This window comes from Nicotiana tabacum, chromosome 12, assembly GCF_000715075.1.
Source record: "Nicotiana tabacum cultivar K326 chromosome 12, ASM71507v2, whole genome shotgun sequence".
Taxonomy (NCBI): domain Eukaryota; kingdom Viridiplantae; phylum Streptophyta; class Magnoliopsida; order Solanales; family Solanaceae; genus Nicotiana; species Nicotiana tabacum.
Window position 1 is genome coordinate 42,474,713 of NC_134091.1, and position 15,483 is coordinate 42,490,195.

The window sequence follows — 15,483 nt, forward strand, 5'->3', positions numbered from 1 at the left end:
ACTGGATGCAACTTGCTATCCCGGCCGATGGAGCTTGCTAATTATCTGAAGCCTTTGGCTTCAAATAAAAATTGGGAAAAGATTCAGGCACTCTCAGGAGAGTGTTTGTTGAACAACGCCATGCACAACGCCGCAGCGGTACATTCCTTTCTTCCTTTATTATTTCATCTATTTTTGGTATGAACATATCCTGATTTTTACCTTTCTTGCTTTGTAGGCCAACTTTCTTGTCTTCGATGGCCTTTAGAGGTTAATTCGTAAGAAGGAAGAGATTTCCTCCGCACGGGATTAGCTTTTGGCAGAGCAGGAGCAAAATGTCACTTGCCTCTCAGAACTGGAAGCCAAAGCTGCTGAGACTGTTGTATTGGAGTCTTGTTTGCAGCAAAGCGAGCAAGAAGTGGTAACCCTTAGCCAAGAAATTGGTCCGTTGAGGGTTAGATTTGATGAATCTAGGGCCAAATGGGCTGAAGTTCATAACGTCGTTCTTGCTGCAACCTAACACGAGGTTGCCTCCGCTGAAAGAGTGACTAACTTAGAGGCAACCTTGAACTCCAAAATTGAAGAGCTTGCTACTGCGGGGGCGAAACATGCCCAGCTGGAGGAGAATTACAAGAAAACTATCGAGCATAATAGGCTCTTTAGTTCAACTCTCTGTGACCTTGATGTTAGCCTTAGATCTATTAGGTTTGTCGGGGAAAGCGTTTCTGCCAAGGTGACCCAACTCAAAGAAGAACTTAAGTGCCGAGCAGCTTCCCTCGTTGTTGAGAAAACTTACGCTATGGACAGCATGAGGAGAAAAACCTTGGAAGAGGCCAAAGCTGGTATCATTGATTTGATGTCGAAATTGCTAAGGCCCGCGAGCTTGAGTTAGCTGCTAAAAGTGGACTCCCAATGAGGTCTGATTCTCCTGGTTCTTCTGGTTCTAGTTCCGAGTTCTCGGGAACTGAAGAAGAATCGGAGGATGATGATGTTGAAGGCCAAACTGGTGAAGACCAAAATATTGAGTCATCGGTTGATCCATCTACTTCTCCCGGGGGCGCAAAACACTTCTTTTCCTCCTGGTTTCGGAGATACTGCAGTTTAGTTTTCTTTTCTTTTTCCAATTCTTGTATATGTGCCGTTTTGGCATATTTTTTGTAAATAAAAATATCTTTTTGCTCAAGTATTGTTGAGTCTCTATTTCATTTTAAAATTCATGCAAGTCTTTAATCTTTGCATTTTCTTCCTTTTGCTTAAGAATTGTGCGCAAGTTTTTCTTTTTTGCGTCTTATTATGTGAAGCCTTGGGTGTATTCTCCCCGAAAGAATTTTGGCTCTGGGCATCAGCCCTTTTTCGTGAGGGTTGTGATAAGTATTTGCGCAAGTTCACTTTTTGTGTCTTTTTGTTTACGGCTTCGGGTGTATCTTTCCTCGAAGGCATTTTGATTTCGGGCATATATTCTTCCGAAACCAACCCTTTAACGTGAGGGTTTTTATAAGAGAGGGCCCTCTTATGTTTACGGTACTCTTGAAGAAGACATCTCCTATTCATTACGGCACTAGCATTTGAAGTACTTATTTAACCTTCAAATGACAAAGTTAATTCATCGTTCAGACAAGAAACAAGATAAAAACAAAAGGATTTCATTTTATTTTATTCCTTCTATTTTTAATAAGTACATAAGAATTTGCTATGCTGAAAAAAAATTGCCATTACTTGTGGCTAACTTGTACAACTTGTTTCTACGGGGCTGGTCGCGCAGTCCCCGGTCCCGATGATGTAATTATGTTTCCGATTTTTCATTTTTCGGTCGACGTGAAAGTCATTGTTTTTGTATCCTCATATCATTCCCCCCAGTGTTCGAATGTGAAGAGTGCGAATTGGAACACTGGAAGTCTCGTATTTTCGAAGATTCCACTAATGGATTGCTAGATAATCCTTAATTCGGTAACATACTTTACTTCTTCTCGGGAATCTATGCTATCGAGCGAAGGACTATCTAACAACCCTCAAGTGGTTTGTGCTCGTGAATGGTCGGGTAACATTTTCTCAATAGCAAACTTAACTTCCCGGTGGGAATTTGCTATAGAGCAAAAGATTATCTAACCGTCCCCGAGTGGATCTTTGTGCAACCTCTCAAAGAATTTCCTCAGATCTTGCACATGGTCTTCTTGAGTTCTAGATTTAATGATAACATCATCCACATATACCTCAATTTTCTGATGCATCATGTTATGGAAGATGGCAGTCATAGCTCTCATATAGGTTGCCCCGACATTTTTCAGACCAAACGGCATGACCCTGTAACAGTAAGTGCCCCAAGGTGTGGCAAAAAAAGTCTTTTCCGCATCTTTTTCATCCATTAGAACCTGGTGATAACCATAACAATCCGTGAAAGACTGTATCTCGTGTTTAGCATAATTGTCAACAAGAATGTGGATATTTGGCAATGGAAAGTTGTCCTTGGGACTCGCCTTGTTCAAATCTCGATAATCAACACAAACTCGGGTTTTTTCGTCTTTCTTTGGCACCGGTACCACTTTATCCATCCATGCGGTGTATCGGACCGCTCGGAACACACCAGCTTTTAACTGTTTCGTGACTTCTTCCTTAATCTTTTTACTGATATCAGTTTTGAACTTTCTTTGCTTCTGCTGGACGGAGGGATAACTGGGATAGGTAGGCAGTTTGTGTACCACCAAATCAACACTCAACCCTGGCATATCATCATAACACCATGCAAACACGTCTTTGAATTCAAATAAAAGTTAGATCAAGGCATCTCTAATTCTCTCATCAGCGTGAATGCTTATCTTGGTTTCTCGGACCTCTTCTGAATTGTCCAAATTAACTGGTTCAGTTTCATTTAAGTTTAGATTAGGCTTATTCTCAAATTGTTCAAATTCTCGATTTATTTCCCTAAAAGCCTCATCTTCATCATATTCTGCATCTTGATTCATTATTTCAAAGTTAGACAGTATTTTTAGGATCTGAGTATGAAATTTGCAAGCATGCATGTTATTAAAGTCTGCATCATTAGAACTGAAAAGAAAAAGATAAGAAAAATAGAAAAATCAGAAAAAGAAAAAGAGGCATCTATGAATGATGAAATATTAATTTCATTTCATTGAATTGAAAGATATAAGGGTTCACATCAGAATTTAAAGACAGAAAAGTAAAAAATTTGAGTTATACCTTGAAATAACCTGTAATGCAAAAAAAAAAAACAAGACTGAACTACCGGGATTCCTGCCTGACGGGGAACGGGGTAGCCTCCCAGTTCTGGAGCTTGAAATCTGGTCCTATATACTGAACCTCGACACGGCTCGTGCCTTTCCCTGGCTGGACCATGTCAGATTCATATAGCATTTCTTTCAGAGCTCCGCATATATCATCTATATCTTCGGCCGTGAAGGCCTCTTCTTCTTCCTCCACATACTTTGATTTGACAAATGACCGGGAGAGATATGGGATGGGCTGTGATAAGGCCCAACCATTTTCTTTGTGATTACTAGCCCAAGTTCTGTCAGCTGATGTAGCTCGAAAACCTAAACCAAAAGGCTTCTCATTTACGACCGGGGAAATGGGCTCAGTAATGCCCTGTGAAGATGCCTCGAGCCCCTTTCTGGGTTTGTACCCATTTTTGATCATTTGGGTAGCAATCATAATTGAAGCACTGGACAAACAAGGTTGAGGTAGCGGGGCCCCTTCTTCAAACTGGTCAGCGACCACAATTTCAAAAGCTTTATACATGATGTTCTCACTGCCCTCCCTGGCTTCAAGACACGGGACTGAAGGGTCCCGGTAAATAGATTGATCGTCTTCTCCATGGACAATGATTTCTTGATTGTCATGCTCAAACTTGACCATCTGATGGAGAGTGGACAGAATTGCTCCGGCGGCATGAATCCATGGCATGCCGAGATGAAAATTGTACGAGGTTTACCTGTCCAAGACTTGGAAGGTCACCTCAAAGTCCACAGGGCCAATAGTTAAAACTAGATCAATTTCTCTGGTTGTATCCCTCTTAACCCCATTGAAGGCTTGCACACATACATTGTTGGCCTGAATTCTTTCTGTACCAATTTTCATCCTCTAGAGCGTTGAGATGGGACAAATATCTACTCCAGACCCGCCATCCAACATCACCATTTTCACATAGTAGCCCTCAAATTTAACAGTCAAGTGGAGGGCATTGTTGTGGGAAGCTCTCTCTGCAGGCAAATCATCACGGCTAAATGAGATCTTATTGACCTCGAAAAATCTCTCGGCCATTCTTTCCAATTGTGAAACAGTAGTTTTATCTGGGACATAAGATTCGTGCAAAGTTTTGAGTAGCACCTTTCGGTGTTTATCTAAACTCAGCAACAAAGATAGAAGTGAGATCTGGGAGGGAGTTTTCCGGAGTTGATCAATTATTGAGTACTCCGAACTTTTCATTTTCTTAAAGAATTCCTCCTCTTCTTCATTGCTCACAGATTTCTTGGGTGGCATCTGGTTATCCCTATTTTGTTTAGCTTTACTTAGCTCATCCGGGGTATAGTACCTCCCGGACCAAGTCATCTCAGTTACTTCCCCCACAATTTCTTTCCCCTTGTAAGTAACCACGGTTCTATTGTAGTTCCAAGGGACTACTGTAGGATCTTTCATTGGACTCTGTGGTGCGGGACTGATAACCATGGGCTCAGTCAGCCTTGGTGATATTATCAGTCCCCGCGCCACATGTGTTCCCTTCGGTACATACAACCTTGGCACGTTCAATGTAACTTTTTTTTTCATCAAACTTCTTTAGAGTGCTGCGGACAAGTTGTTCTTTCCTAGGGGTTTTTGGAACATAAAGAACCAAGTTCTTGACAGGTGACAGCTCAGCTTTTGTTTCAATGGCCTGAGGGACCGAAGCTATTTTTTTCAGTTTTGCTACTACTTTAGGTTTTGCCTCCGAACTAGAGATGGCAACAATGGCCTTCAACACCGGTTAAATTCTTTATCATCACATATCATACCAATAACTAGCATGTTATTATGAGCAGACAATGGATTATTGGTCACATTGGAAGCCTTTTCGTCCCTAAGCACAATTCTTTTAGCTTCAATCAAGTCTTCAACCTCCCTCTTGAGGTCCAGCAATCTTCTGTATCGTGGCCTACCACCCCTGAGTGGTATGCACATATGGAATCAGCTCGGTATGTCGGAGACTCGGGGTTTGGCCAATTCGGAGCCACGGGTTGTAGTAAACCCAATTGGATCAACTTCTTGAACAAACTCGAGTATGGTTCACCGATGGGGGTGAAATGGTTTCTTCTGGGAGGATCTTGAGGATGTGGATTATATTAAGGTGTATTTTGTGGTGGGCGAGGATTATATGGAGCTTGGTAAGGACGGTTATTTCTGGGAGCTGGAGGTCGGTTTTGATTGTAATTTTTCTAGGGTCGTGTGTAGGGTTGTGTGTTCATCACCGCATAGGGGGAGGTGCCATGGCGTATGCAACGTCATGGTGCAGGTAGTAATATTGTGGGGTTTAGGGTGGCATATAAGATTGGTTAAATGATCTGCAAGACCCCCTCAAGCTTGAAGCTATCATGGCTCCCTCTTCTCTCTTTTTCCGATTGGCTAGACCCCCCGAGCCATTATGGATGGCTTTAGATGTAGCTTTAAGGGCTGCCTGGATCAATATCCTTCCATTTTTTAACCTATTTCCAACCATTTCCCCAATCTTTATGGCTTCAGTGAATGGTTTTCCCATGGCAAACATCATGTTCTAGAAATAGTCGGTTTCTTGGGACTGCAAGAAAACCGTGACCATCTCTGTCTCATCCATTAGAGGCTTCACACAGGCAGCCTGCTCGCGCCACTTAACAGCATACTCACGAAAACTTTCTGTGGATTTCTTTTTCAGATTAGATAGGGAGTTTCTATTTGGAGCAATATCCACATTGTACTGAAACTGGCAGACAAAATCTCTGGCAAGGTCATCCCATACGTGCCAGTGAGTGTTTTCCTGGTCCATATACCATTCAGAGGCAATTCCTACCAGACTCTCTCCAATTTATGCCATCAGAAGTTCCTCTTTTCCACCAGCACCCCTTAGCTGGTTGCAGTACCATTTCAAATCAGCGATCGGGTCTCCGTGCCCGTCGTTCCTTGCAAATTTTGGCGTTTTGAAACCTGATGGCATATGGACATGGGAAAACATGCATAATTCGGAGTAGGAGACACTATTTTGGCCACTCAGGCCCTGCATGTTCATTAAACTCTGCTCCGGGCTTTTTATTCTCCGAGCCATTTCTTCCTGCTCGGGATTTTTGACTATTCTTTTAGGTTTATCTAGAAACTCATACTATGGATGTTGAGTATATGAGTCCGGAGTGATATAGGTCATATCCTGCTGAAATTTTGGGCCCTAGAATATGAATGTCGGAGGTTCAAAACACGGCCTGAGCACGATCGGCTGCACCGTAGTGAAGACAGGCATTGCGGAGAATAGTGCTGGAGGTGCCCTAGAAATCGGCGCCTAGAGGCGAACCATAGAAGGCATGCCAGGACCGTCAGATGACATTGGAGGGTACCCGCATGAGATAAATGGGTTGGACACAGGGAAATTGGTAGCCCCACCCGACCTTGGGATCAACTCAGGGAACCCAGGAATTGCACTTGGCGGTTCCCTACCATTAGACCAGGTGTCCCACATTTCCAACACGCGGAGACGCAACATCATATTCTCTTCAGCACTTGTTGATTCTGGCTGTAGAATAGCCGGTGTCGGGTTATCCTCAAGGTTGATAATGTGTAAATTATTTTTAGAGGCCATCAGAACCTTTCCTTTAGATCTTGCGAAGTAAGGATGGAAAGCCAGATTACCAACAAAAAACCAACCACTTGAATAGAACCTACTTTTCAGCACGCACAACAACCTTGTTAGTTAACATATAGGAAATAACACGTTGGGATGCAATGCACCTAAACAATTAAACGCTTCTACCATGTGTTTGCAACGGTCGCGTGCTTTATCCCGGCTTTTAAATGTCTAGACTCTTTTCTTCCATTTTTGGGTCTTTGTTGGTTTCAACGCTCTCTTTATTTGTTGATCTCATCACTCTTGATTTTTCCCTTCATATTTTTTCACTCATTATTTTCTTTTCTTTTTATTTGTTTTTCTCTCAATTTTTCTCTCTTTTGTTGATTTTTTGTTCAGTTTTGCTTATGGCTATGATCGCATACGATGAGAATTGCATACGTATTATGACGCCGCGTGAATCAGACCATTACGTAGTTTAGGGAAATGAATGTAAAATGAAAGCAAAGAAATTTTGGGGTTTTTAATATTAAAAAAATCTTTTTGGGTTTTTCATTAAAAAGACTTGAAAACATCGACAACTGACTTTAAAAGGAAAACTTACAGACTCGAAGCAAAATAACAACAGACTCAAAATGGAAAAAGGACAAATAGACTCGAAGCAAGAAAAGTAAACTACAAACTCGATAATCGAAATGACTAATACAATTTAAAAGACAGATGACTCTCAAACTCTAATCCCGGGTCCCGGGTGACATCAGTCAGTCACGGTGCGGGCCCGCCTGTAAGCTCATCATGGAAGAACTCTAGGTCGGCCATGACCTGGTGAGCGAAAGACAACGCTAAAGCAAAGAACATAGCTTTAGTCATATCCTCACATTCATTGCATTTCATCGCGATGAAGTCAGCTATTTCTTTGATTCTAAGCTTGGTAGCATTCCGTTCTTGGAGCAACCATGTAATTTGTTGTTCTCGGGCTTCCATTACTTGCATGGCCTGTTGTTCTGGTTTTGAATATTGAACACATTCCCTTCCAACTTGTTAAGCAATGTATAGCGATGCTCCCTCTCCGTCTTGAAGTATTTAACTTGTTGACCCATTTTGTTTTCAAGAGCGGTCAACTCTTTCCTTAAAACCGTGACCTCTTTATCATAATTTTGCTTTGCTTTGAGGGCTAACCTCATGCGTTCTTCCGCATCTTTCATCAATTGGACCATCCTTTCCCAAGATTTTGCTAAATCTTTTTCGGCCTTTGTTAGATTGGCCGCATAGTCGTATACTTTTTTGCCTCAAGTTGTCCATGATTCTTTGGTCTCTTTCACTTCTTACAGGCATCTCAGCAGCTATTCTCATTTCTCAGAGTTGGGTTCGGAGGGCTTCATTTTCTTGAGCTAACCTTTTCTTCTCTCCCTCATCTTCGGCGGCTTGCAGATCACTCTCAAATTTAATGGCTCTGACCTGATTTTCTAATTTGCTGATGGTGACCCGATAATCTTTTTCTTTGGTTGTCCAAACCCACTGTTCTTGTGCCTCATTTGTGAACTGTTGGACATGGGGCCTTTTGGCGGGCTGTTTCAGCTCTTGATTGACCCAAACTCTCTTACCATACCATGCCGTATAGCTAGACTCTACTTCCCCGGGAAGATAAATCCCACACCTGAGTATGTGGCTCCAGAAACCTACCTTGATTCCAAATCTAGCGGACCGTTTCTTCCGAAAAAGTAGCCCCTGGGCGTAACTCAGCAACCTGTGTACTCAGATCCTCATCATGAGGGACCGTTTGATACCTTCCCAACTAACGTAGAACCCGATGTGGAGTGTAAGGCTGAATACTCCAAAGACCCATCAATAGCAGAAAGCACACGTGGGCAAACATGTAGATAACCTCTTTGACCGAAAGCCAACTGAAAGTCCACTCAATTTGATTTGTAGTTAGCGAATACAGACGTGTGAACCAAGCCTTAATACCCTCCGACAGCTCATAGCCACTTGCCCTATTTCTATACTCATCAATGCAACTAAGTCCGGTTATCCCATAGTTCATGTATCTAGGGCGATGACAAAGATGCTACACAAACCACATTTGCAATAACAGATTACAACCCTCAAAAAATTTCACGCCAGCTCGACAAGAGGTTAGAGCTCAATAAATATCTGCGAGGATCATTAGCACGAGAGTACCGTTGGCCTTCTTGGCTAGAAAGTCAGCCACCCCTGCAAGGCCCAACTCTATATATCTGTCCTCTCTTGGGAATATCAGAGTGCCCAAAAATGCGACTATGAAGGCTAAACCTCTGCGCGACTCCCACCTATTTTTCTTCCCTTGATGACAAAGACTAGTGTCTAGAGTATCAAATCCATGAAGGTCCCTATGCCGGCTATACAGAAAGGGGAAGGTACAGTAACCGTCGGCCAAATTTTCATTCTTAACTTGTCGGTTAATGCTCAAAAGGTCCAAAAATTTGTGAGGGGTCACAGCTCTCGGGGCTACTGGATACTGATACTGTCACGACCTCAATTTCTCTCTGTAGGATGTTGTGATGGCACCTAGTCACTAATACTAAGTAAGCCTAACACTTACTGAATTAAAGACAGAATTTAACCAGAAATAACTATTAAGCATGAAACTGAAATTTATATAGTAATCCACTAAATCCCAAGTGCAATACAATACCCAAAATCGGTAGTACAAGTCATAATCTTTACTGAGTTTACCAAAAAATCCCTAAGTACAACTGTTCTGGAATAGAAATAAACAGTACAAGTAAAATCTCAGAAAGTGACTCAGAGGCCTGCGAACGCAATAGCAAGTTTACCTTGAGTCTCCATAGCAAATGCCTGATTAGATAGCTAATGATCAACAAACATCTGAGGTACCTGGATCTGCATAAAAATGTGCAGAAAGCGTAGTATGAGTACACAACAGCGATACCCAGTAAGTATCAAGACTAACCTCGGTAAAGTAGTGACGAGGGACAGTCAAGACACTTACTAGACTAAATAACATGTACAAGTATGAATGTGAAACTAACAAGAAAACAATGTCAATATAAAGCTAAGCATGGTAAAGTTAACAAAACAATACTCACAATAAAGCCCTAGAAACAACGATTAGCAACATGGGAAAAACAGGTAATAACACCATAGAGTAAGCTGAACACAGTTTAGGTCCGGTGAAATCAAGTAGAAGGAACAAGTAATGATTCAACAAGAGCAACCGCTTCCACACAAGATTTGTTCAAAGATTTCCCCGAGTTACTTCACCTCTTAGTCACACTTCAGGGGTCCCGACGCGCAGACCCTAATCACTTGGCATCTCGTGCCCACATTACAATTCAAAACCGCACGGACGACTCACGTGCCAAGGAAGTAACAATATCAAATATCCACACGGACAAGTCACGTGCAAACAATAATAATGACTCGTGACCACACGGACAACTCACATGCCAATAGAACAACTCCCACACCGAAGGCAAGTAAACATGAGTACATGTAAATGGTCAATAACATCAGGATTTATCTTCTTAAACCAATATGGGTAATTAATTACGTGTATGCTTGTGCAAGTATTCTATCACAATTCAAGTCAACAAGTAAAAGTGGAGACAATGAATGGCACATAAGAAATGATCATCAAGAAATGTACTAGGTATAACTCACACAAGGTAGGAACACCACTACACAAATATCAACAATAACAATGCCTCCAGTCCATCACAAGTCATCACAAATCATTCCCCGACATAGCCCATCTTGTCTCACCACGTGCGCAACAATAAAGTAAATGCCTGTCTTGTCTCGCCGCATGTGCATAATAATATTCTCACCTTCTTTCGCCACATGCGCAAACCCACATATATAGCCCGACTTGTCACACCGCATGTGCAAATATCAATAACAATAATAGCACGGACAACTCACGTGCGAACACCCTGACAATCCTCTCAACAATATCACATGTGCCAAAACATAACAACACAATATAAGGTCTTTCACCACATGTGCCCATATGCCATAAATTTTCCTCAAAACAATCTCGGCACCACAATCACGCATCGCTCTCGGCTCAACAACACTGAGTACAACAACAATAACAACAATAACATAAGAGTACGACAAGTGAATCAACACAAGAACTTCAGAACATAAAGAAACGAAAGAACGAGATCACAAAGAAAGACACAACAGGGAATAATAGTCTCAACAAGAATAGCTCAACAAGGGAGAGATAATGTGTAACAATAATTTCACAAAAGTACAATTCGATGATAAGAGAGATAACATGAATCAATGACCCCAAATAAGAACCCGTCAACAATGAAAGGGATAACAAAACTTCAATTAAGGCTAAGTAATTACGGAAGAGATAATAATAACTTCAATTAAAGTTAATCAATTACGGAAGGAATAATAATAACTTCAATTAAAGTTAAGCATTTACGAAAAAGATAGCATGGCAATAAAAGAGGCGACAACTTTAATTAAGGCACATAATAGTTTATTGGCAACAAGGGTAGAACATGAACCAATCAACTCCAGTTAAGACATGTAAGGATAAATTTAGTAAATGTAGGATTTAACATGATAAGACAACTTCAATTTTAATTGAGAAAAATAACCTAAGAGCTTACAACGGTCAAGTTCCCACAAATAAGCTCGTACATACTCATCACCTCACGTACACGGTCTTCACATGACACAATTAGCACAAATGACTCAAATCCTAAGGGGTAGTTCCCCCATACAAGGTGAGGTAAGATATTTATCTCAAAAAACCTACACTGATACTCTAAAATGACCTTCTTGTGTGAAACAACCTCCGGACGGCTCAAATCTAGCCAAAATAACTTCATAACACAAATAAAACTCATAGAAAACAATTCTAGATAATAAAACTACGATCATTTATTAAAACTAAAAAATCAACCCAAAAGTCAACCCTATGCCCGCACCTCGAAACCCTATAAAAATTTACAAAACCTGAACACCCATTCCGATACGAGTCCAACCATACCAAAATTATCAATTTCCGACATCGAATTGCCCTTCAAATCTTCATTTTACATTTTGAAAGATTTTTATGAAATTTCCCATTTTCTTCCATTCAATTCACTAATTTAATGATATAAATAATTATGAAATCAGTAAATGTAATCAACTTCGGAATAGAATACTTACCCCAATCGAACACTTGAAGAACCCCTCAAAAATCGCTCGACTCTGAGGTCTACAACTCAAAATATGGTAAAAATGGCAAGCCCTCGAATATAACCTTTCTGCCTAGAATTTTTCGTATTTGCGGACAAAATGCCGCACCTACAGCCTCGCATTTGCGAGCCAAAACATCGCTTCTTCGACTAAAAATCAAAGGACAAAAGACCGCACCTGCGGAGCATCTGCCGCACCTGCGACTCCCCAGAAGCGCCTGCCCCCACCGCAGAAGCGGACGCCCTATTCGCACTCAGACTCACAGAAGCAATCGAGTCCCCGCAGGAGCGCTTGCGCATCTGCGCATCTCCCTCCGCAAAAGTGGAACTCGCCACAGCACCTCCCCTTAGCAAAAGCGAAGCATCCATCGCATAAGCGCGTCTGCACCTACGGCCAATTTTGCGCAGGTGCGAAGAACCAGCACCAGAACTGCCAACATGACCAAAAATGATCTGAATCATGTCCGAAACTCACCCGAGCCCCTCGGGACCCCGTCTGAATATACCAACAAGTCCTACAACATAACACGAACCTACTCGAGGCCTCAAATCACATCCAGAAATGTCAAAACTATGAATCGCACCTCGAATCGAACTTAAAAGACTTATGAATTTTCAATTTCTATAACTCGCGCCGAAACATATCAAATCAATCCGGAATAATCTCAAATTCTACATGCAAGTCCCAAATGACATAACGGATCTAATCCAACTCTCATAATCGCAATTCGAGCCTGATATCAACCAAGTCAACTTCTGGTCAAACCTCTCAACTTTTCAATTTTTGCCAAAATGCTTCAAATTATCCTACGGATCTCCAAATCCAAATCCGGACACACGCCTAAGCCCAAAATCACCATATGAAGCTATTGGAATCATCAAAACACCATTCCAGAGTCGTCTACATAAAAGTCAAAACTCCGGTCAACTCTTTTCACTTAAGCTCCTAAAGCAAAAATCATTCTTCCAAATCAATCTCGAATCATCCGAAATTCGAACTCGACAATACACTCACGTCATAATACATAATATAAAGTTGATCGAGATCTTAAACCACCGAATGGGATGCTAATTCTTAAAATGAGTGATCGGGTCATTACATATGACTAAGACCCCCATCATATTCGGCATAACCTGCTATCTCCTCCAGCGTAAGAGTCAACTCTAAATTCGAGAAGTGAAAAACATTATGTACCGGGTCCCAGAACGGTATCAATACCTCGATCATATCAACCCTTGGCTTAATCTTCAAAAGATCGTTAAGACCACCCAATGCCTTGGTCACAGAACGCTGACCGACTTCCCCTAGGTCATTCCACCACATGTGGAGTATCAAAGGAATCTCGTCTACGACCCAAAAAAGTAAATTCTCAACAGTGCACATTCTGTACGCAAATTAGGACAAAGGGTCAAAACAGACACTGTTTTCAAAAACACAAAGTGGCTAAATTTAAAATTTTCGTTTAATAACTTAGTGACAAACATGGGTTATTTTCGCAAATACAACCCTTCAGCGCTTGAGAAAAGTTTTTAGGGTTGTTTCTGCCAAATGGTGTTGATTATAGGGAAAAGACTGACTCGGGTTAATATTGTGGCTATTCTTGCAAAAACGGCCTTCCGGCATCCTGGGAGAACATTTTGAGGTTATTTCGACAAGAACGGCCCAGGGTAATGACCATGTTTTAAAAATTTTGCCATATTCCTATTTTTGGTTATTTTTGCAAAAGTGGGGCCGGACCTGATGAAGATTTTCTACGTATTTCACATCCGGTTAGAATCAGACCTACGTAGTTCGGGGAATTTTTTTCAAAATTAAGGAAAAGATCATTTTTTGAAAGTTTGGACTCATTTTGTAACAACCTTCTAAAAATTCGATAGAGTTTCAGGATTTTTCTTTCTCTTTCTCTTTCTCTTTTTTTTTCCAAAAAAATTGGGATTTTCAGGAACCGGGCAAATTTTCTCCCTCCTATTTTTACTCTCCTAGTTTTTCTTGATTTTCTATCCCTATTCTATAAGCTAATCAACATGCAAACCAGAACAAACAAATGCAACAAGTAACACATAAGATGCATCATGATGGTATTTTATTTTGGGGGTACACATGTTCTAGACGGACCCAACTCCTGTGTTAAGTCCCCAAAGTCAAATGCACGTGATGCAAACAAGTGTACCTACTAGGGATTTGTTCTTCTAAGTTTAAACCTTACGGTGTAGAGTTCTAGACAAGGCTTACCCAAGCGGACAACTCGAGCCGAGGGGGCAGCGTACCGGGAATACATAAGCTTCATCGACTTTGCAACTGGTCCGGCCCTCGATCTAAAATTAAGGGTATGACATCTAATAGAAAAGAAGCCACGCGAAGCGCACGCTTGCTGGAAGATTTAGAAGACTCGGAGAGAAGAAGGATGTCGTAACAGTTTATATACAGTTCACGACAATATTAAAGCGGTAAAGAGCGGCAATTAGCACATTAGACCCAAACACGTAAAGTGAGACAATAAACGAACAAGCCAAGTATAACAGTTATTCTAAGCTCGAATTCTGAACCCTGAACCAGAAGTTCTGGATTCGTGTCCCCAGCAGAGTCTCCAGAACTGTCACATCTCTTTTTTATGGGGAAAGAAGTTTTTCCACTTTAAATGATATTATTTGAAGGATGATTAATTTATTTTATTTTACAAGAGTCACTACTCGAAATTATTTAATTGCGGTGTCCGAGTCACCAATTATTTTGAATCCCAAATCAAGAAAAATTGACTCTATTTAAAGTCTGCGAACATAGAAGATCGGGTAAGGAATTCTGTTAATCCGGAAAAAGGTGTGAGGCACTCCCGAATTCCGTAGTTTTATCACGATCACTTTACAATTATACCTGGCTTACTTATCTGATTATTAGACGTTTTAGAACTTACTGTGCGTTTTAAACTTTTATCGCTTTTAATTATTTTACACAATTATGAAAATTATTTAAACAAGTCACGATGTCGCGCACTTATTATTTTTTTATACATATTATAAATCACGCCACGTGAAACGTACCTGTGATTTACAACATGTTTATTTTATTATTATTTGAAGTTAGGGTCAAGTCATATGGGATGGCTCCTACTAGCTCTCCCCCCTAAGAACCGCACGTGCGAGTTACCCCGCATACGGCTCAAGTGGCTAAGGCCCTTTCCTTCGCGCTTGGTAAGCGCTTCGCTGTAGCCAAGCTTACTGCTAGCCTATCGGCTAGAGCCAAGCTTCGACCGCGACTGCTGGCCACTTCTGGCCGTCTTAGTCCGTCATTCCTTCTTCTGCGAATATGAGATAGACCGACAGCCAATACGGGACTAAGGGAATGTGGGAATAACGAAAGACCGGATTCAAAGATATAGGCCAATCAAAAGGAAGATGGATTGAATTTGAGATTAGGTGCAGGGGCGGATCTACCTTGTAAGTTAGGGGTACCACGGCACCCGCTCGCTTCGCTAAAATTCTTATTATGTACATAATATCTCT